The sequence below is a fragment of the Anser anser genome (genome assembly GCF_964211835.1).
Source record: "Anser anser genome assembly, chromosome: 6".
NCBI lineage: Eukaryota > Metazoa > Chordata > Aves > Anseriformes > Anatidae > Anser > Anser anser.
Window position 1 is genome coordinate 12,737,848 of NC_139726.1, and position 21,334 is coordinate 12,759,181.

At 37.7% G+C, this 21,334-nt stretch overlaps 1 protein-coding gene and 1 long non-coding RNA gene across 9 annotated transcripts in view; one reads left to right on the top strand and one right to left on the bottom strand.

The window, feature by feature from the left end:
* Nucleotides 1–21,334, bottom strand: part of CNTNAP5 (contactin associated protein family member 5) — a 290,859-nt gene that overhangs the window by 181,353 nt on the left and 88,172 nt on the right. The gene's annotated exons all lie outside the window — the stretch shown is intronic.
* Nucleotides 9,974–16,403, top strand: LOC310901742. The gene is made up of 2 exons (XR_014586113.1): nt 9,974–12,943; nt 16,279–16,403. It is a non-coding gene; the product is annotated as an uncharacterized lncRNA (long non-coding RNA).

Genomic DNA, 21,334 nt, shown 5'->3' on the forward strand with positions numbered 1-21,334 from the left:
TCTTGACCTTATCCCAAAAAGAGCACTTACCAGTCTTTGCTTCTGCATCCCACCTTCCACAACAAAGTAAATCCATGGCATAAAGCATAAGAAATTTATATTATGCTCCAAAACTCAAGTCCTTGGTCTTAACAACATAGCACACCAGGACCCATGGAGCCCCATATTATTTTCCTGCCTCTTAAACTTGAGGGTCCCTGGGTCTTGGATTCCCATTTGTCAGATAGGGGTAATAATAACATACTAGTCTTGGTTACCTACTTACTACTTCTCTAAAGCAAAAGTCATCTCACTTCGATGGATGTTTGTGGTGCATGGCAAAGCACAGCTCTGATCTTAGCTGAGAACTATTTATGTATTTCAGTAAAAATGCTAGAAATTATAATGTAAAAAATACACTCTCCCTCTCACGCTAGAAAACCATTATCCACAGTCCACCATGCAGTTGCCACTAACTGTAGATGTAAAGAAATGTGAAATCTTTGAAAAGTGCTAAAATTAAATAAATATTCTGTAAATATGTGCACCATTGTTTCCAAGAAACACAGAAACTGTAATGGCTAAACAGTGGATTTAAAAATGGATAGAGTCTTGAGGAGGCTAAACTTGAAGCATATAAACAGCTTGTAAATATAAGTTAATGGACCAGTCAGATTTTTACTCACACACACACACAGATTAATAAAGAAAATCTTTACTTTTAGAACTGGTTTGGATGTTGCATAATCTTTTTATGGAGGATATTTTAGGAGGTGTCTCTCAGCTATAAATGAGGTGAATCAGAATCAATGATCCCATGATTCTGTGGTAAGACTATGTTGTTTACTGTCGCATTAAGGATTAGAGGAATTAAATGAATAGGCTCAGAATCCAGACTATCACCTAAAAGATAGACTCTTTACTTATTTTAAAGAAAGACTTGAACCATACTTTGGTAAAGCCAAATAAAATAAAAATGGTGGGTTCAAATGACATATGCCTGTTTAAACCTGGAGCAACTTTTATTTCTTTGTCAAGATAATCTGCTGATTACCTGAGTGGAAGTTGAAAGTGCTGACACAATTTAGAGTGCCACATTTCAGTGGATTTAAGTGTAATCCAGAGACCATTATTATTCTTCCCCATAGTCTCTCTGTGCACTTTTGACTGAAGGCAGAATTGCTAGCAATTAGCATGCTAAATTCTTCATCACAGATTAATCCCTTACTTCCCCAAAGGACCGAGTTTACTTTAGCAAGTAGGCATCCTAGGGAGGATGAGTGAGATTGTCTCTGAGGAGGAATACAGCCCCCTTTCAGGTCTGTTCTCGTAGACCTTGACCACAGAAATAGAACAGATTATTCTAATGCTCGATCCAACCTGACACATTGCAGAGTTCACAGAGCTGACCAGAAGCAGCAATGTAATTTTACTGTGGCCATTCTCACTTCAAAACTATCACTTTGCTTCTGTTGTCTCTCTGAAAAACATCTGATCAAGTTTTTCAGGCTCTTCTACCAACAGCTGCACAGGGGATATTCTGCTTGTGGCAGACATCTGAGTAGCAAGTGCAGTACTAACTGTAGTTTTGAGCCATGCAAGAACCAATGATACTACACAATAGGATTTGTTTTTTCCACTTCATTTAAAAAAAAAAAAAACACACATGGATATACAGATAATTACATGCTTGCACATCAACATATACACATCCATCCATACACCATCCTTTGTCAAAAACTTTACGGCTGCCAAGCAAGTACTAAAAAAGCTTGGAAATATCAGCATTCAGTACCATAGAGACTACTGTGGACTACTGCCCTCTCCTCTAGCACATGGTCATTTTTATTCCTGAAGAACCTCAGTTTCAATCAGCAGTAGGGAATGTTCCTAGAAAGCTCTAGTGCTAATTGCAGTTCCTTGGTAAGGCAGGTGTTGCCTCTGACACTGTCAACCTTGCAGAACATGTGGTCAGCAGCAAATGAGCAAGAGGAGAGGAAGCCAGAAAAATAACTTTCATTTGTAGGTCTCGGAAGAATCTAGGAGAATACACTTTAATCCCACCCACACTACAGAGACAGCAGAAACTACTAGTTATGAGGTATCCGATTTACAGAGATACTATAGGTAAAGGACTGAAGAATTTTGTTCTAAAATGCTATGTACTAATTCCACTTCATCAGAAAATGCTTATTAGTAGAAAGACTCCAGTATGGGAGCACATCAACGTAACTGATATTTTAGGCCATTCAACCACATTTTGGGAATTTTAGGCTCCAAGTCTTCATTGTTCCTAATTCATAACTGGAATGTGGACATTCAGATGGAAATGGCAGGGCCATCTGGAACTCTGTTTCAAATTGCCCATTAGGGAACAAGTAACTGGCTCACTTCATTTAATGCTGGTGCCTCCTTCCCCTTTGGTTTAAACACTAAACCTGTGATTAAGAGACATGTGGAAGGAAGAGATACTGGCTCAATGTTCCTAGTAACAAGTCACTTTTGCCTCTCAGGCAACTACTTATACTATGTGCTGCAAGTTATTTGGGTAGTTCCACCTTGTAGAAATACTACAATCACAGGAAAAACATGCAGATCAAAATGGCAAACAGAAGGAACAAGTGTGACTCACCTCATAAGCAAAGGGTTCAGGCTCCAGATGCCAGAAGTATGGTTCCTTACCACGCAGTAATTTTTAAATACAGAACAAGCATCCATTCCTCAGAACAATGAAGGTGTGTTTATTTTTATAGCTACCTCCCATCATCACCAGAGCTGCTTTTACTGATTCACGGCAACAATTTACATGTGGCTCTTTGCCATCTCGAATATAGCGGCTTAGTGCCTTAATGATATGTCTAGAGATATGATATCTCTCTAGCACAAGGCATGTTCTTGCTCTCCCTTACTATTTCTTTGAACAGGTCAAAGTCTCATGTTCACTCCATTCTAGAACGGAGAAAAAAACACAAACTGTTTACAGTTGTGTGATCTGATTTGTTTCAGCTGTTAGGATATGAAAATGAAGTAAAAAGATTTTTTTCTTAAATGCATATAGAATGCTAAAAAAACAATTTTACTTGTCTTAAAATAAGCTTCCAAATTAATACATGCTTTCTCTTTGTGACAATTCACTGTCTGAAAAATATCATAATAACCCATCATCCCTTGTGGATGGTTTGAAAATAAACAAATATTTGTGAAATAATCTTCTTGTGAAGTGTACTTCAGAATTTCCCATCAAGAAATGAATAATTATGTTTTTGGAACTAGGCTTGAAGAGTATACAGTAAATAAAAACTTAGAGCTGCATATTGAGGAGAAAAGAAAGCACCAAAAAGTTGCTCATTAATTAAAGCCTATCCAGCTTCTATACTGAAAAGAATGGGGGATGCTGTGCAAAAATAGTTTGTGATCAGGTAATTAAAGCCATTCCTACTGAATACACATTAGGGGGCCTAATTAAATTTGCAATGACATTTTCTATCCTTCAGGTTTCTAACTTCACAGCTTAATAATGTTCTTTTAACATTTCTTCATTTATAATAGCTCCTTACAATGTCTCCATAAAACATTTACACATTAAGATTTTACGTATAAATTCACCTGTTTAATTTTAAACAAAACAAGAAAACCCACCTTTCATACCACAGATGTAAAATGAAACACAGCAATTTCATGACCACCAAAATATTTCTTTTTTTTTTTTTTTTTTGCCCAGATACTTTGAGCGCTTAGAATATGCTGTGGGGTTTCCATGTTCAGCTTCACTCTGCTTTTGGAGTTAACAGCTGAACAGCTCCCTGTTACACAAGAAACAAAGCTGACAACATCTGTACCACAGATCTACAGATAGGTGGGATTAGCATACAAAACAGCCATTTCTCAGAGTTTTATAAAACTCTGTCTCTCCAGAGCCTTCTGCTTTTCCTATAATCCTGGGCAAACCAGGTAAGAAGAAAGAAATCTTCAAACCCACTTCACTTTTCTCCCCTTTTACAGAATCAAGCATTTTAATGTAAAAAGCATAAATTTAAAGTGTGCCGTTGTGAGAATCTTGTACGTTGTGTTCAAAACTCTCTTGCCCCAGCTCCGCTTCTTTATCCTAATAAAGAGTGAGGATTTTCTTACTAAGATTTGAAAAGCATTTGGTCATGCCCAGTTATATCCAAGGAAATGCAAAGATACAGACCTCAAAAGAGAGGTGTCTTGTAGTCCTGTGTTTAAAAAAGCCATTTTTTCACTACCGAACTTGAGATTTTCCCCCTTGCCTTGAGCTCTGTTTTCCTCCAGATGCTCTGACAGGGAATGGGTCCCAGCAGTCAAGGGGCCTGGAAGCTCTGCTTTTTCCTCTGCTGCATTGCTGAGGATGCCCAGTGGCTCAGGCACCCCAGGGCCAAACTGCCCTGCCACGTACCCAGCGCTGCTGTAGAAACACAGGCTATAACAACTAAAATCTACACCACACCTCTTCTCTGTAACCTCCATCCCTCCCCTAGGATTAACAAAATCAGCCTCCACAGCAAAAAGCACAGGTTACACATACATTAAAAAAGCAATGCTTATAAATTACCTCTTCTCTGCAGTGGACAGTTTAAGCCACCATATCTTCTTATCACTAAGATTTTTCACCATCTAATTCTATTTGCTGTTCCTCAGTGAATGTCAACAATAACTCATTTAGTTTTAATGACATTAAAAGTAGAGTCTGTCCTTGAGATAGCATCTAATTTTTCTTTATGAAAGCCAACATAAATTCTATGTATGAGGTCTCTGACAGCCTGGTAATAGAGGTGTTGTTAGAGTGAGCTAAAAATACAAACCAAGAAAAAAAAAAAGTATCTTTCAGAGGAATCATTAGAAAAATTGATGAGGTCTGTTTGCTTTCCTTGCAATCTCTGAGGACCCATTATGTATATAAAACATGGAGCGAACACTAAGTCTGTTACATGAAGATACTATTTGAACGGATCTTGACCTTTCATTCCATCTATGCAATAAAGATAAAGGTTATTACAGGAGTTCTGTGAGAGCCCCTTATTATAATTATCTCACACTTAATATGAGAGTTAGTAAACTTCTAGCTACTTTTTCCCCTCTAGGTATCTCCCATGCAGAAAAATAAATAAATAAATAAATCTGGCCTTTAAGTTTAGATCAAAATACACATAATTAAATGAACCAAACTAACGTTTCCCAGGCAACTAGTTCTGCTATTTCCTAACTTTCTACTTGACTTTGTAGCCTTGCTATTTATATTCGTACATAGCTGTGTATCTGAATGCACTTATTAATAGATTTGTCAGAGTTCGCGATATGTACAGATAAGTGGTCCCTACTGAGGTGAATAAATCTATTAGACATTAAGATCAAAATTATCAATACAGTTCTAAACCATACATAGGATTCAAATAGAAACAACACTGAAATCTACAGGGAGCTTTTAAAAATAATAATAATACAGGATAAGACACTGTTTCACAGATGTAATGATATCAAACTATTCAAACTACTACTTTCATACTCTTAGGAGATTTCCTTAGAGGGATTTGAGACCTCTCTGCTATGTGGCATAGAATTGGATGAAGGAACAAATTTACCATGATAAACTGAGACACAGAAAACAGGAACTGAAAACAGAGAAGACCCACCATAATAATCCAACTGCAGAACTGCTTAATGTAGTTTAGTGCCAACTTCAGAAATTTGCACGTTGTAGTTTTAACAGGGGAAATACCAGTCTATGCTTTCTCTGAAGACGTCCACATCTTAGGTAAGGACATACCTCAAACTGATCAGACATAAACATACAGTTTCCATCCATATGTCAAACCGTGAGAACCTCCAAAGGCTTCACAATGAAATTAAATAGTTCTGCAGAGAGGAGAGTTTTGTGGGAGAGAGAAAACACCAAATAAAGTTGCACGTATCTTGGGAGCAGTTACCACAAGAGAATATTTAAGAGATGCACACACATGCTTAGGCAGGCCACCTGATAATATTTTTTGTTTCTTCTGATACTACAAGCATCACTAACAGTGATTTTGCTTATCATTTTTGTGTGTTTTATTTACACATTTATCTCAGAAATACAAGATTATTATTACAGAATCACAGTGTGGTTGAGGTTGGAAGGCACCTATGGAGGTGATCTGGTCCAAACTCCCTGCTCAAGCAGGTTGTCTTAGGAGGGAGAATCCACCACCTCTCCGGACAACCTGTTCCATTGCTCAGTCACCTGCACAGCACAGAAGTGCTTCCTGATGTTTAGCCCTCTCGTGTTCCACTTTGTGCCCCTTGTCTTTTATCCTGTCACTGGGCACCACTGAAAAGAGCCTGGCTCCATCTTCATTGTGCCCACTCTCTTAGGTATTTATACACATTGACTAGATCTCCTGAGACTCCACCAGGCTAAAGAGTTACAGCTCTTTCAACCATTCCTCACGGTAGAGGTGCTCCATTCTCTTTACCAACTTTGTGGCCCTTTGTTGGAGTCTCTCCATTAGGTCCCTATCTGTCTGGTACTTGGGGCCCAGAACTGTATGCAGTGCTCCAGGTGTGGCCTCACCAATGTTGAGTAGAGGGCAAAGACTTACAGTCAGTAAATTGGTCCTGTGTGAATTTTAACTTAAAATAGTAACAGGAACAGTCCAGCATTCATTGGACCACTTTCTTGCATATTCTTCTTGTTCTGTCATTTTAAAGTACTTTCCTCGGGGGAAAAAATGGATCTTTTTTTTTTTGTATGAATATTTTATCATCAACTACATCTTATTTTTACTGTCTGTTGGAGAAAACAAATCATCCTATTTACATAAAATGCTGATGAGCCACAAAGCTAGGTCCTGAAGCAAATCAAACTCTTGTACAAAGTCAGTGATGTATTTCACTATCATAAATGTTACGCGTGACTTTATAGTTTGCCATGCACACGTTAGTCTGCAATAAGGAAAGAGCATTTTTGAAGTTACCCGTCATGACTGCTAACAGATTTTTTTTTTTTTTTTTTTAAAACAGAAATCCCTACTGGAGTCTGATAATGCAAATACAGAAGGCCCATCTGAAAAGCAGAACAAAAGACCTCACAGGCAGTCTCGCTGTCCTGGCCCCTGATTTTGCCCACTGCAGAGACTTTCTGGAAGTTACTGTGTACCCTTCCAGGCCAATTCATACTGATTTCCAGTGGAAATTAGCATGTCAGGAGACATGGAGATGGGGAGAATGGCACAGCTCATGCTGATATCCAGGCTAAACAAAGTCAAGGTGCATGGCTGGGTGTGCTTTCCAATTTCTTTCAAGTCTTCCTCACTTGGAGCAGCTGGAGAACCTTGGGAAAACAGTTCATCTCCCTCTTGAAAAAGAATCAAATACATCCATTTCTTTCGTCATAAATGTCTAATCTACTTAAGAACTGTACGGATAGGGTCTCCCTACATATCTTTAACAAAAAAACAAAGGAAAAGCAGAATAAGCCTTCAGGTATCTGTCCAGATGAACTGGGACTTGGCATGGCGCATTGGTGACAAGTAAAACACTCCATTAAGAAACGTTTGAGTTGTGTTCTTCTATTTGACTTTAGTTAAGTCTTTCTTCTGATTGTGCCCATGATTCTCTAGGTCTGGTTTTCCCCCATCTATTACTGCGAAGTAATGGTATCAGAGTACTGACCTTTACAGTAACAACTCTTACACAAATATGGTGTTTTAAAAAGATGTGTTACTGCAAATAATTGCTTATAGCATAGCTGGAAAGTCAGTATGCCTGGAAGCAGAACAAGATACTTCTTGAAAGGATAGTGGTACACTGTCAAAAATAAAGCAAAAGCTCATATCAAAGATAGAGTAGCTAATTAGCTCCAATAAAGATTCAGTGCTCCACCAACTTATCATTTCAAAACATGACTTTCCTGAACGTAATTTAGAGAAAGGAGTAAGTAAAGACCTCAGCAGAAACAAATTCCTAATGGTGGGTGAAAGAATTGTTCTGCCAAGAACCAGTTTTTGTTGTTGTTGTTTGTTTGTTTTTCTTGCTTGGTATGTTTTTGTTTTGTTTGAGTCTGGGAACACTAGCATTTTAATAGCCCAGATGAGTAGTGACCTCTGGCAGGTTTAGGGAGGTGGAAGTGAATTAACATTAATTTCTATCTGAAGATATTTGTTTACCCTCTGTTTTGTCCTGTGTAATAAAAGGTCAGATTCAGCCCTGATCTTGAGTATCATTACATGTTTTTTAATGCTTCCAGGCCACTCAGATCATGAAAACTAGGTGTAATATTACAGCTACTGTGCATGTTACTTTTGAAAGTGTCTGATAGCCTCGGGAAAAGGAAACATCCATCTTGGACACCTAATAAGAATGCATTATAAACCCAGACCTACCAGAATCTGGGCTAAAATTCAAGCTAACTTGTAAGGTCATGCTGCAGTAATCACTTACAGAGAAGAATATTAATTTGAAAGTTAGTCATTAGCCAGCGGTGATGCAGGAAAGTTGAAGGTCATGATTTTGCCCAGAAAGCAAAAGAAACCAAAATCTAAAAAATAAAATTATTTCTTTGGAGTACACTCCAGGACATGTGAAAACTTTAAAATAAACAAACAAACAAAAAGTATATATATATGGAAAAGATAACAAATAAGTCTAATGGTAAAGCTTAGAATGCTTATTGTCTAAAGTGACTACTAAGGAATTATTTTTAATTGTTGATCCATTGCTTACTAATAGGATTGCAGGACAACATGTTAAAGGACTATATGCTAATAATAATCTAAGTTATTAAATATAGTAATGAAATTAAGATGTAGCAGGTAACTTCAGATCCCCTTTATTAGATAGTCCTAACATTTTATCAGGTCAACTAATGTTCTTCTTCTCCTTTAAATTTTAAATAGAAAATAGAAAAAAACCACCGACCTTATCAAAAATGTTTGCAACCTAAGAACATAAATCACATTAAATAACCGTGTTACCTATTTTAAAAACTATATAAAGCTTTTGTCTCTGATCAAATGATGAAATAAAAGTGAACAGCAATATACAACAGACAAAGAGTTTGTTATTGTTAGCATCCACATACACAACAGGATCTTTGGTGTCCTGTAGTCTCACCAGCCCACACTGCAGCTGTCCTCAGTACAATTCCCTTCTTCTCCTGAATCCTATTTCCTTGGCTCTGCTTTTGATACATTGTCCAGGGCACTTGTCAGGACCTCCCTGAAGACAAATCAGAATATGTCACTCCCATGTGACTTTTTCATGATGACAGCAGCTTAAAAACCAGACGACACTGACTCTAGGTCACAGTAGTGACAAAGACACATGGGGTCAAAATTGGTATTAGAGCAACCAAAAAACAAACCTATTACCAAAGCTTGAAGAAAGCAATTTCTGACTAAACCAAGCTATATTAGTACATGAATAACATTATTCTATAGGTACTTCCAAAGACTTCTGTGAAGTTTTGCCCTCTGCACAGCAGGTCCACAGAAGCCTCAAATGTTACTAGAAAACTACAGAGCACAAAAGACTGATAAATCCTGGAACTGACAGGAGCCTTTCTTCTTATTTAGGGCATCACAAATTCAATCCTAAGGTCCAGTATAACAGACACAAACAAGAGCTTTACTTGCAGCTTTCTTTCTAAGAGCAGTAGTAGAGCAGACCAGAATTTTCAGGTAAATGAAAATAAAACAACCTTTCTACATATATGACTATATCCTCTTGCAAAATTATGATACAGTACCTTTCAGAGAACTAAGCATGATGCAGTTGAGATTTTTTTTTCTTATCTGATTCCTGAAAATTTGAGTTCATGTTTCTTACAGGACTGGAACACAAGTATTCCCTTTGCTACACCTCAGAGGTAACATTCCATATATATATATATATATATATATATACACACACACATATATATATATACACACACACACACATTTTGTCTGCAGTGCATTGATGTTTAGTAGCTCAATACCAGCAAAAACAGTGCTACAGAAGTTTTTTTTGTTTTGTTTTGTTTTTTTAAAAAAAACTATAACGAACAGAAAGTATGGAAATTACATCCAACAAAACTTTGCAAGAAGGACTAAATAATAGAAGAAACAAAACTCCACTGAAAAGAGTATAAAGAAGAAAAAAATCAAAATGAAAGGAGAGAGAAACAAGAAGGGGTCCTACGAAAGGACCTCTGCCAAACAGTGTTTATAAACAGGGAATACAACCCATTGGTCTGAATAAACACTGGAACGTGCTGACCTCCATGTAAAGCAAAAGACCTTCATTGGCATCACCTCCAATGTGCCCATGTTAGCATTGATTTTGTTTAAATGCTTATGATTTTTCTAGCTTTCATTTTCATATGTAATTCAGCTGGCTACCAAATACGTATCCTCAGGATTATGGTGTCCTGCCTCACAGTATTCTGCCCATCCCTCTAAGATAATATTGAGAGATTAGAAATACAGTTTTATCAGATTCATTATGTTCCCATTCCATCTACTGTCTCACCTGTATGCAAGTTGAGGGGATTTTACACTAGCTCAGGTATTTTCCTCAGTTTCACCTACTATCTCACAGTATGCCATTAAGACCCAAGGAAGCAGTGTTTGCAGTACATTTTTAAAGGAAAGGTCACATGTACAACACTAAATTAGCATCAGTCTGCACACTGGTTAAACACCTTTCGCTCCTCACCTAATCCTAAATGTCAACCCTACTAATTAGTAAACAAGTGTCCAAGCTCCCACACCTAATGTGCTTCTCTCTGCCTCTTCCTGTGAAGTGCAAGGGAAGGAGTAGTTGTGAGTGAGAACTAATACTTGAGATAAAAGAACAAAAACAAACAAAAGAAAAGCTTTTGTTTCCCTGTACATACTTTAATAATGTTCTGAGTTATCACCCAAGAACAGAGGTGCCCCTGGAAGCCAACAGAGAAAGAGGCCAAATGACAGGTCAGGATGGTCTGAATAGAAAAAATAACTTCCATAAAGTAACTCCAAAGTTTTGCAGCAAGCCCAGGAAACCAAGTTGCTGAAGGACACTGCTGCAGTTCCCACAGCAAGGGGACTGATGGAGGAAACCATTTATACCGCTTAGTAAAACGTAGATGCATTTGCTCAGACAACAAGTGACTGAGTGGGTTTAACAAGCAGGATAATAGCTCAGGATGTCATTTTGATCTGAATACATAATTAAAGGGGATCAAGAAGAGGCTCAGGTTTAGAAGTGGCCTTGAATATCTGCAGCCTAATTAAGATTGATTTTTGCCAGTCACTGTTCAGAACACGAGGCTTCTGTTTGCACTCAGCTTCCAGTAACACATTGCAGCTGCTAAAACATAGGCACAGCTTCTATACACATTGCCCATATAGAAAACATGGTGGGTCCAAGCCTGGCCTACAACAGCTACGTACAAATCCTATGAGTTATCATCTTTTAGCTTTAGATTACTTATGACAAGTGCAATCAATAAGGCTTGTTAGCCTGAGGCTCAGAAGGGCTGTAGCTTTTTTTTTCTCTTTTTTTTTTTTTTAGTCTTGGCCTGTACGCATAATACAATAGGGCGATGAGGAGGCACAGATGAAGCGTTTTGTTATTTATGATAATATCAATCAATACACTCTATTACTACGTGAATTAAGTAGCACTGCAATAACTGGCTTTTCTGCTGTAACTTTGTTTTTTAAAAATTGCACAGAAGAGTGATATTGATCCCCTTAAGTCTACTGCCATTTCATTACAATTTATCCATGATGGAACAGAGAGTCCCTTCTACCACTATCCCAAAATTTATATAACCATAAAACTAGACTCATGTAAAGACTTTCAAAAAGACTTCAGAAGATTTAAGTCATTGAAGTTCCAAACCCTAATTCTAAACCTTGCAGCTAAGCATCTGGTTAACGCAGATTTCTCAACTCTTCAACCACTTGACCTGGAGGTTCTCCAATTTCCTACAGTTCTGTTCCTCTGCTTGCCCAAACTTGTGAGTCTAAGCAGTGAGATACTTTGCTGCTGCCTAACCTTGAACCAACTCAAATTGTGAGAGCCACTGTTTTCTAATGCTATCATCACCCTTGGTGCCATCACAAACTGAAGCAGCCAGTACATAAAACAGATACCCTGGAAATTAAAAACCTGTGCTAAGTTGGAAGAGAAGGACTTGGCTTCAGTTCTACCCTCCTCTGGGCCAGGTTCAGGCTCTTCATTTCATCTGAAAAGCCTCACCACAAACCCATCATTTCCCATTGTCTGCCACTGCTCCTGAGAGCCATTTCATTCCGGCTCACCAAGCTGGAAGATCAGAAAATAAGAGGGAAAAGAATGCAGCTCTGGGCCATAGCCCCTCAACTTGTCGTGGGAAAGTCTCAGGAGATGAGGCATTCGATGTCAATCCGAGCTACTTTAAAAGTAGCACAGCAATGCAAGGGTATTACTTTGATCCCTGAAGGAAGCCTGCCAAGACCTAGAAGAATGGCGCAAGGTAGCAGGAAGTATATGGCTGCATAGAGATGAACAATCTGCATGATTCAAGCGATACAAACACTGGGTTTTCAGCTTTTAACTAACTACAAAGAACCCTGGAAAACTTTAGCCTATCTGCCAAATCTGAATTACACTCAATCCATTCATATAACCATGTGCTTGAAAACTTGTAGGTATAATTGGGCTGGGAAGATAGCGAATGACATACGATAAAGAAACATGCCTAATCAGGGAATTTAAGACAAACTGATATAAAGCAGGCCATGGCTCATTGTCTTGGACCAAGGCTGCAAGATGTCTAGGCCTGACTGCTCTGCTACTTCACCAGAGGCATTGTGATGCTTTGTTTGTAATCACTGCGCCTGCTGCTGCCCAGACAAAGAAACCCTCTAGGACCATTTGATGCCGCGTTAAGTTTTGTGCCTGAACGCATAAGGGCCCCTAGAAGGCAACAAGAGGGTCGTGCAACAGCCAGCGTTAGGTAAGTAGTTGGCCTTCTACATTATTAGTGTAGAAATATATAGAAAAAACATTGCTATTGTATATAAAGTACTATTAGACTGCAGGAAGGCATTATCAGTATATAGAGCTTTTAATTTTGCTCCAGTACGTTAACAGATTCTGAGCATAAATTTATTTTATAGAATAAAGTGCCTTTTCACTAATTTGCCTCTCTGCCTCAGAAAAACAAAGACAAATATTGTCTAAGTCCAAGGTGTTAAGATGGCTGAAGTTTTAATCTCATCCTACTGTGGAATAAGAATCAAAAAGAACAGAAAATCAGAAAAATCTGAAGCCTTGAAAGTGCTTTTGAGACTTCCACTGAAATTGTCATGACTAAATTTCAGCATAACATTTTCCTTCTATTTAATATTCCAGCCAGTTTATAACATTATAGAATCAGCCACAAATACAACATACAACTCAGTGTGCAACTGTGTAGTAGTATCTTGGAAATTGGCTATACACCTGTACATCCACCAGTAGCTTTTTAGTATGCCTTTTTCTTTTCAATACCAAAACCAAGGGTCTTTGTGGGAAAGTAGAGCAGGTGGGACAAATTTTTCTGGCAGCCATAAAAGTATCAAAAACAGTTTATGATAAAACAGTTTTATAAATAACAATAGTTTTGTATGCCCTGAAATCAGCACAAATTTATGCATGAATGACAATACTAGGATGGGGATCAGCACAGAAGGGCCTTAGTGGGCATAGAACCAAAAATGAAAGCTGGACCCCTAAATTCTATCTGATTTAATCACTGAACATCCAACTTTTATGCAGCCAAAATGCAACAAATATGCAATTTTTAGGTAACCACTGAGTCTCCAAAAAGGAAATGTAGGTGTGTTCTGCAACACTTCTGTGTGAGGATTTTTATTATTATTATTATGTTTTGTGTTATTTGTGTTTCTGTTCTCAGTGTTTTGTACTGTGTGTGCACATTTTGTTTTAAACCTGGAATAAACAAGCATGCAATTGATAATGTGGATTCTATTAATAGAACCAACTTTGATTGGGTACATGCAACTAAAGGAAATTTGTTTCCTTACACTTGCCCTTTTTACAATTAAGTGTATGAAATAAGAGTCTGGACTAAATCCAAGTGACTAACCAAATTATGATAAATAGCTAAATTTGTGAATATGTAGAATCAACTGATCACATAATTACTTATACTCCTGAGGCTATCGTAAAAATATGACAGCAGAATCATCGTTATTTTCATCACAGTAATTATAAATCATCATTGTCGCATTCTCACAGACGTGGCAGGATGAATGTCACGTGAAATTCTGCTTTCCCTCTCTGATTTGCTTCTCCACTGTCTTGCACATTTAATTTGTTTTTATATAATACACACACACACATCTGCTCTGCATGTTTGCCAATAACTCTTCAAACTTGTCTTAAATATCTGTGAATCTAATTTCATAAGATTATTCCTTCCAAATCACTTTGTTAACCTTTATAATAATGTATGCTTTACCACATACACACACGTATGAAATAGGGCACATATTTTAACAAAGCAGTAACCAGATGTCTGATATAAACCAAATATAGATTATAATCACAGGTTCTATTATAAGCCTTCAAATACTAAAGCTAGCACTAAAAACTGATTTCCAGCTTTGTAGAGGGAAAAGAAGAAAAAGAGTTAGGTGGAAGACAGTGAGAAGTCCGGGGAATGTGCCGTCACAGCTCATGTTTTTAAAAATCAGACTTCAGATATTCAGTTGCTTCTACTAAGTCTAGCCAGACACAAAACACTGGCAAGAAAAAAAAAAAAACATTCAAGAGACAAATAGGCAATGAGACAGTTTATCAGAAAAAGAGGAAAAGAAGCATCACAGCAAAGGAGAAAACTGCACAACTTTCAAGTTCAGCAAGTACATAATTGTATAGTCCTTACTCTACAATATGTTATATTCAGTACCTAATTACACGTGTGGGATGAAATCCCGGCACTTCTGGAAATTCTATTATAGGTTTATTCGGAATCAACATTTCAGATTTCCTCATTTCTAAATTGTTATGCTTCATGGCTTATTCTGCAAATGGAAATGCATGAGTTCAGTGCTCATATGCCTGCCAGATCACAGGCTAAAATCCCCATTCAGATGAGTAGTTACTTTTACCTGAATAACCTCACTGATCTCAGAAAGCATTGTTTAAAGTCAGTAGCTACTTGCTTCAAGTGGTGGTAACAGGAAGTGGCCCAACTAGAAAGGAGATACTGAGAACTTCCAAAACTTCAAGAACCATCTTCAGACTCTTTTCCACTTGATAACTTCCACAGAAAAATTAGATAACCCTCTGAACTCTACAGGAAACTAAAGGCTACTTAATTTTTCATCTTTGATATCCTCATCACAATAATATATGTGTCCAGTCTAACAAGGCACATAAAAGACGTGTTAAAGGAAATAATAATAATAATAATAATAATAATAATGGTGGTGGTGGTGGTGAATAGCACAGGTAGGGGAGTTGCGAAGATGTCTTGTGCATCACTGCAGAACATGACATTCCCTCCTGTAATGAGGGAATTCAGAATATCTTCAGCAACACACCCAGAAGCTACTAGACATGACCTCCACAGCCATCAGATTTGAAAGAATCAGTTTCCCTAAGAATAATCATATTTTCCTTTTTTTATGCGTATTTATACATATATAATGTTGTGCAGATAGCTGGACAGGAGAGCACCTCTGAATGGATCACAACTACTGGAAATTTTCTAAATAATTCTACTGGGATAGTTTTTGCTTTGGCTGATAGAATTTTGTTATATATTTTTGGGGGGGTTAATTTGTTAACATGATGTGCTCTCTACAGAAGTCATATGCATACTTCAGCTGTCTTCACTGTCAAAAAGGACTAAAACTTGGGAAAGAATCTAACTCTAATTAGACATTACAGGCTGCTCTCAACACCAAAACCAAGTTTTGATTTTCCTTCTACAGAAAACAAAACCAAGAAAGAACTACATTTATCACTGCACTAGCTCCAAATCTTCTTCAGCATAAATCATTTGTTTTTGTGATCTTGTAACAAGAAACAAACTGAAATTAGAAAGTTTAAAGAGAGTAGAAAGTGCTTACAGACGACCACATATTAGATGCAGATAAAAGCCTGAATGTATGCATTCTGAAACACAAATCAAAAAGCAAGGAAAATTACCTATTCTAAAGACACATAATGAATATAATGACAGATGCTTGAACAATCAATGATTCCATTGCAAAATAGCTTGAAAGCCATGAGGTGGATTTTTTTCTTAAATTTCTAAAGAATTTTTTTTCCCCCCAGAGACTGCTTTACTGAAGAAAGAAAGAAAGAAACAACAACAAACAAACAAAAAAAAACAAACAACAAACAAACCCACCGAAGTGTGCCTTCTTACTTGGAGAGCAGATCTCTTCCATGAAGAACCAGTTGATGCAAGAAAAAAACATCCAAAAGATATATCCTTCAATATCAAGAGGATAGATCTTGATATTGGCTTTCCTGCCTAAAATCTATCTGTATTTATTTACTGAGTAATAGACCAAAGAAGTGGGCACTTTTTCTATAGCTTTTCTTTGTTTCTCTCTCCTTTTTTTTTTTTTTTTTAAACTGAGGTCCAAACAAGAAAGCTCCAAGAAGCATCTGCCAAGCATAGTGACATATGTACAGCTTGTATGTATTATTATTAATGGACACTGATAGTGAAAATATTCTGTTCACTAGGCACATTATATAATATGACTGATATAATATCCAGTATATAATATCCAAACGCTCTTGGGTCTGAAGGACTTGACAAGGAGAAATGAATAACTGTGGACCAGCAGTACAGTACAGAATGAACATCTGCGCCCTGAGACTACCAGGAAAACACAGGCTGGGGTTTGACATGGAGAATGTAGGACACTCATTTTAGACATTTAGCAGTCTCCTGATGACAACATGAGAGTAGAGTTAGAAAACCTTGATCCAGAGTCAGATTGAGGTTTTCTTTTGATGCTGCTACAGAAATCCCACCCCGCAATCTCAATAAATTATTATCCCCCAACATCACCCAAAGAAAAGATCTGAAAGCATCAGCCAAAATCAGCTATTGCCCCAGTGCCATCCCATAGGACCTGAACCTCAGATTTGTGGGGATTTATTGGATTATATAGAATTACAGTGCTTTGCCAGAATTGCTTTTGTCTTCTAAACAGTTCCCAAGCTGAAGGTATAAAGTTCTTTTTGGATCAGCTTTCTTAAATGAACTGGTACAAGTTTGGATGCTTGCTTGACTTTCAATCAGGACAGTGGCCCTTCTGAGACAACTATGAAGCATATTTTAAACTGATACATCTAGTTTCCAAATGTAAGTTGTTGTAAATGAAATCATTATTTTGGTGTATATTTCATGTTTAGTCTCAGTTCTCAAAGGAAGCTGGTCTTTCCACATAAATTCTCCAAAGCCTATCAAACCTTGTCTCAGGGAAGGAAGAAACTTCTCCAGAGAAGGCTTGTCCATTCTAATCACCAATGTGGGAGTCTGCATATTTAGATTAAATATAAGTGACTCACATTAAGTGTTCCCTAAACACAACTGCTTTGCTAGGTTTTATTTCTGAGCCAAATCTCATTTCTCCTTGAAGCTGTAAAGGCATGCACATATATATATATATATACACACACATACATACACACACACACGTAACTTTCATAGTATTTCAAGGACTTCAAGGACTGCAATTGCACCCCTAACTCATGAATATTATTCCCTGAAGGTTGAAAGTTCAAGTAATGTTATTTAAAAATTACTCTGTCTTGGTTTGCTCACACTTTGTTTAATCTCTGATTACAAACTCCAGAAACATAAGCTGACCGCTGCAGAACAGATATACGCAACTCCCCAAAAGTGTGAGATGCATATTAAAAAGTTTAACAGTTACATTTCAAAGAAATACAGACAGGTTTACTAATATATGTACAGATGTAATGAAACAGGTCTTTATTTCCACTGCAGGTATTGAAGCTTTGGCCATAACTACAGCTTCCTACCTCTCTTCCCATCTCACTCTTCCTGTCTCAACTCGATTTCAGATATCACGGCAATTCTCTTTCTCCTCCTTCCAAGGTGCTCACCACTTTATTAGCACATCTAATAAGTAAATTTGATACCTATATAATACCACTTTGCTTTGCTTAGCCAATGGTCTGTCAATGCTTAATATCTTAATAAAATCATAGTCCTAGAGTAGTTTGCAATGGTTTGTTTATAGCTTGCCTCTTATTATTACACATTATTTCCACCAACCATATGCAAAACTTCTGTTCCTGAGTTTCTTGCTACAGGAATAAACCAAAGTTTAGAAAGGCTTCAGAGCAAAATAGGTAAATTACTCTAACAGTTACTAAAGACCTGAACAATCCAAGTGCAACAAGAGCAGCTGATAAACTGGTTAATTATTAAAATTAATGTAACTGAGAGAATCAGTAGAAGTGACACAATTTTCAGCAGCACAACAATTCATTTTATGTACAGTAACGTACAGTAAGACTACTCATTAGCTAAGAGTTTGCAAATTAAGTGAATGTTAGGACACCTAGACCCATTCTCAGTTTTCCTAAAAGTTACCAAACAACTGCAAAGGAATCATCAAGATCCGCACCCCGGAAACACAACCAGTACTGACTAGCGGTGTTGTTTTCAGGAGCTTTCCTTTCAAAGGAAAAAGGTACTCCATAAACAAAACCCCCAAAGCTCCCACTATCTTCCCACCAGGACTATGCACAAACTCCGAAGGATGTTCTTCTTGAGCATTTCACCTTCATCTGGCTGCTACCAGAACACTCAGCAGTACAAAATATAAATGAGCTTTTTGCCTTAGAATCATTCCATTTGGATTAAACAGGCTTTTTATAATGATAAAACCTCCAGATCTCATTACCAACCCCAGAAGCCACTCAATCCTGATTAATATGACCCAGAAGGACCATGGAAATTAGCATAGGCTTCGTTGGGAACATTGTAGAAGAAAAATATTTGCATATTGTATTCTGTAAAGGCTTTTTCTTGGTTCAAAATATATACATGCAGACTGGCTCTGGAAGCAATTTGAGGAGTCAGGTAACTTCTCTGCACAGCACCACAGTCAATCCAACTATTATTGTTTCAGAATGGCTTTCAGCTGTGGGTGGATCAGCTTTAGTGCTTATCCCTGGGACGTTTTTATTTGGTTAATCTTTGTAAATTGTTTGCTACGAACAAATTAATGATGCATTTTCCTTTAGCAAAACAGTTTTACTGTTTGTTCTTTGCTTTATGCTGCTTTCTCATTTTAGTCCATTTGCAAATGGTCATTTGCTCACCAGAGGTGAAACTATAAATGGATTGAAGCACTCTTTGTTCCATATTTATTTATAATTTGTAAAGGCACCTTTTTATAGCTTCACATACGATAGAATATGATTTGCAAACAACAATGAAACTTGATCTACTGATGTGGCCAAAAGCCTTCATCTGAGCGGAAACGTCCACTGTTTACCACACGTCTATCTTAGCACGCTGCCGCTAACTTTAACTCTCTTAGTGGAACCCTGGAGGGGAAAACAATAGCTTTATGGCTATGGCAGACAAATCTGCAGGAGATCTTTGGAAGACATGAATGTTTTAGGACCAGCCTTCAACAACTGGAACCACGCATACCCCTCTCCCCACTCTAATCTCTTAGAGCCAGCACTAGAGTTACACCTCGTAATCCCTGAGATAATGAAGTATTGGAGAGACCAGGTCATACAGAAAATATGGGATGTAGAAATTGGAAATCTAGGGACATTTCACAGCATCCCCAAGCTAAATAGTTACAGAACACGTAAATTTTAGGCAATGTGCGAAGGAACAGGATTAGGAAGTCAGTGACAACAGCAGTGACTTCACATAGCCACATTTCTTGCAGTTTCCTGGGTAAGGGTAAAATGATGCCAGATACCAAGTACAGAAGTATTGAAGACATTATTGATGGGCATCATGATAACATCAGCATTAAATTCTCTAGACACTTTACAGTTAAGCAACTATAAAAGCATATTGCAATGTCACAGAATTCATGCAAAAATTCAGTTAGTTCAAGGATAATTTGAATATCTCAACACTGAAGTGTAATTCATAATCTGTGTATATTTATTTTATTCAGGCATAAATCCATACTGAGCGCACTTAACAAAAGCGGATATACTGACACGGTGAATTATTTTCCCAACAGGAGGACTGCCCTGGAAGTATCAAGACAGACAGATTTCCTGAGAACATACTTTGGAGGTCAGGTTTGCAGCCAGCTCAGTAAACTAAACCAGAATTAGAAGCAAATCACTAACATCCAAACAGCATCTCAGAATCAGATAGTCTTAAATCAGAGCAGTTCTAAATACAACAAATGGCTAACGGTTGGCTCTTCAAAAGCTGTAATAACGTCTCTTACAGGAAAAGTGATGAAAGCTCTAAAGAGCCTTGCCTCCCTGCAGCAAGGCTGAATTGGTTCCTTCGTTCCTACTTGAAAGTAGCAATTGTTCTGTTTTTTTTCTTCACTTCTGAGAGCAAAAGGTGATGGAAAAGAAAATAATCCACAGATACTCTTTAATACCTATTTGCCTGGCAATAATTACTGTGCATAGAGGAGATTAAATATATCTGAATACTAGGGCAGTGGGAAGCATTATAACAAGGCAAATAAACTCATTCTCTCATCTAAGCAAACAATACAGGACCTGTCTTTACTACAGGTAGAATTTTGGTCTTGCTTGGAGGGCATTAGGACTTGGAGCTAAAAGATGCTTTAGAATAAATTAGCGCAACTATAAATCTGACAAGAAGATTAATATTCTAACTACGTTCACGATAATTAACTCACCAAAACAGTTCCACAATCATTATCCAGCTAGAGTGGAAATGGGAAAGTTTACAGCACTCCAGTAGATTTATAAGCCAATTAAGAATGACCCTCCTCTAGATTTCATTAGAAAAGCCTCTGGTTCAGCAAAAGCTCACACATGCAAGCAAGGGTTTTCCTGAGGAAAGAGGATGAAAGGGATCTTTATCACCTCTATTGAAGACTTTTCCTGCTCCCCTGAGAGCTGCATACACTCCTAAACCATCTTCAGCTTCCTATCACCTCTCCAGTCCTCACACTGCACCTGCAGGAGGTGGGACTGATTTTGTGGCACTTCTCCCTGGGGGAAGCTCTGCACCATTTGTGACCCAGGTGTCATTGTCAAACACTTCCTATCTTATCATCCAGCTTTGGGTTTAGGACTCACTGTTGCCCCTCTTTCTACCTGAAGTCATCTTCACCCTTCCATACGCAGCTAACAGTGGAAGAGCTTCACC